Raw genomic sequence first — 3,183 nt, 5'->3', positions numbered from 1 at the left:
TACCTTAAATTTCATTTTAAAATACTATAATCTGTAAAAGTAGAGGAGAGCACTCGAATATAAGATATTCTCGTAATATGAGAAAAAGGGTATCAGCTAAACTAAGAGACCCACTCTGTTGGTTCTGTCCTAACTTGAAGCACTTGAAGAATGTAATTTCGTGGTATAGTCCATTTTTCATTGGGCTTCTAAAGAATATAGGCGAACTTTTTGTGAAGTCGATGGTGGTCGAGTTCTTGGAAGGGAATTATTTAAACCCTATTTATTATTAATTAAATATGTATTTAGCAGTAAAGTTTGTCTGGAGTGATGGGGATTGAATAACTAAGTAGGAAAATATCAATAGTGTTGAAGTTTTTCATTGTACAGGTCAGTCATAGGAAGTTCATAGTTGCACGGTGTGGTTCTCATAATATGAGATACCTGTGGTTTGTATAACACTGTGGCTGCGTGGGGAAAATTGGTTACAAAAATTTTTGTGACTATTGCAAAAACTAAATATATTTAAATAGCAGTAAATTTATACTTCGGAAACATAGAATGAAATTTTTCATTAAAAATAATACTTTATTTTGCATTTTGTTAGCTATTTCCTTGGGTATCTCATATTATGAGAATAGTTTGACGAGTTTGGAAAAAGCACTTTTTTACATTTTTTGTATTTTCAGCAGAAACAAAATTTTTAATAAAATTTTTTTTTGAGTTTTTTATGACAAATTAAATTTCCTTCAAAATGACCTATATTACTTTTAAATTCAGTACATAGAATTCCGACAATCACGCCAAACAGAGTTGTTATCTCATATTTAGGTACTCTCCTCTATATATGCATTTTAGCTACAAACTGTATATTAATTAATACAATCTGTAACTGATTAACATATGTTATAATAGTTACTTAATTATAGCGTTTTAGAGAAAAATGTAAGGTATGTAACGATATAATATTTGAAATCTTAATTTTAAAAATAAATAATTAGTTTTCATTATATAACTACTCACTAATAATTGTGAATCATTAGAATAATTATATAATAAACACTTAATATTCGAGTGGTAAATAAATATGCAGTACATCATTTACATTTATGGTAACTCCTGTAAATGTAACTGCGGTGGTAACACATTTTTTAAATTCTCTAACTTAAGCAATTACCGACGCGGAACGTCTGAAAAATGCCGAAAACTGCGAAGTAACTACGAGGAGTTGACCCACAAACCAAGAGGGCGCTTTTAGCAGTCGGATTTTGACGGAGACTCTTATTCCAGTATATGAGCAGAGATGAGGTGGGAGATAGGCGATCCCATGTATTTAATTTCGAACGATTTTCGCCAGCGCCACTTATTACCTGAGGCTTTTGCGAACTAAAATCAAGCGCCCCCAATTACTCAGGCCAGTTTATGCACTGAAATAGACGATAGACGGTTCTGCTGAACGGTCAAACAGGGCGGCATTTTTCCAGTTTGTCAATGTCGGTAGAGAAGATCAGAGTGGGTAATTTCGCATATATGCTAGTTGAATTTGGGATGCTTTAATTAAAAAGTTAACATAAAAGTATCTGAATGATCTTAAGCGAATTTTTAACATTATGCACAATTAAACATTTTGAAAAAATTACTGTTTTTTGGTATTCAAAGCTTAATTAAAGAGCCTATTAATCAAAATTTTAATAATTTTTTTAGTACATAACGATAAAAAATATATGGTGGAAAATAACAAACATTTTTATTTAAATTTAATACTTTTTGTTGTTTAAAGATTACTATATATTTTTTGAATTCACTGTTTTTGTTGGTAGAAAATTTATCTTCTCGGTTAAAAAATCATCTTTTTCATAAAAAATTTAATTCTTTTTGGACATTTGTTGATTTTGAATTGAAAATTTAATTATTTTAATTGTTGTTCAAAATTGATCTTTTTCAGTAAAAAATTCATCTATTTGCTTGACAATTAAAGTTTTTTTCAATTTTGTTGTTTTTTATCAGAAAACTAATTTTCTAGGTTAAAAATTTTTCTTTTTATTGAAAATTTAACTTTTTTTTAAATCTGCTGTTTTTAGGTGGAGAATTGAGCTATTTAATTTGTCTTTTTAATGCTTGAGAATTAATCTTAGTATAAAATTCATTTTTTTTTGTTACAAATATAAGTTTTTTTAAAAAAATATTTGGTAAATTTTCGGAAATATTTTTTTTAATCACTCAGAATCTTCTAAAATTTCTAAATCTCTGAAACAGAAGCGAATTTTTCTTAAAATTTAAAAAATATTTTAAAAACTTTAAAACTTGTCTTAAATATTCCGATTTTTTCGCGGAATCTATAGAAATGTTTAAAAAAAGTTTATCAAAAAATTAATATAAAAAAAAATCCTTTCAAATTTTCGTATTAATCTTAAGAATATTGTGTCATTTTCTTGAAACCATTCAAAGTTTAAAAAAACTTTCTAAGCATATAATTCAAAATCTTTCATAACCGATTTTTTTCCCAATAATTTGTTTAAAGTTATTTTTGTGTAGTGAAATTAGAAAAATTTATTAAAGTACACTTCAGTCGAAAGGCTAATTATAACTATTGTGTTTCGAAAGGTATGAATGTTGATTTAGAACACAAATGGGACATAACGTAAGTTAATTATTTCTTTTACACAAAACCTGGAAGACTTGACAGGGTCATTGCATTTTTTAAATGTTGTGGGAAAAGAGCAAAAATCATGTAATCTTGCAAATAATGACAGATTTTTTTAAATGAAAAGTATTTTTTTGATAGAATATTTAACTATTTCTTGAAAATTCGTCATTTTATACATATTTTATAAATATTAGGAAATCATTTAAACTTCTAAAATATTTTTAATTACTTTAACACCCAAATTTTTCTTACAATGTTTACGTTCTAAAAATTTTTTAAATTGCTGAAGACATTATGGATTCTTTCTCAGCATTTTTCGAAATCTTTTAAAATTTTCTCTAACAATTATTTCAAAACACAAGAAATCCTTTTCAATTTTTTGTATAAATATGACAAAAGAAAATTTAGATTTCTGAAGATTTTGAAATAAAGTTTTGGATTCTATTTCAGAATTTGGAAAGGATTTAAGAAATAAAAAATTTTTGGCCTAACATTTTGGGGAAAGTTGTAATTAATTTTTTATTTAAAAAACAACATTTTTTAAAGAAAATTGAAAA

The sequence above is a fragment of the Belonocnema kinseyi genome, chromosome 7 (genome assembly GCF_010883055.1).
Source record: "Belonocnema kinseyi isolate 2016_QV_RU_SX_M_011 chromosome 7, B_treatae_v1, whole genome shotgun sequence".
NCBI lineage: Eukaryota > Metazoa > Arthropoda > Insecta > Hymenoptera > Cynipidae > Belonocnema > Belonocnema kinseyi.
The sequence above is the reverse complement of the archived record's forward strand: the minus strand, read 5'-3'. Positions refer to the sequence as shown.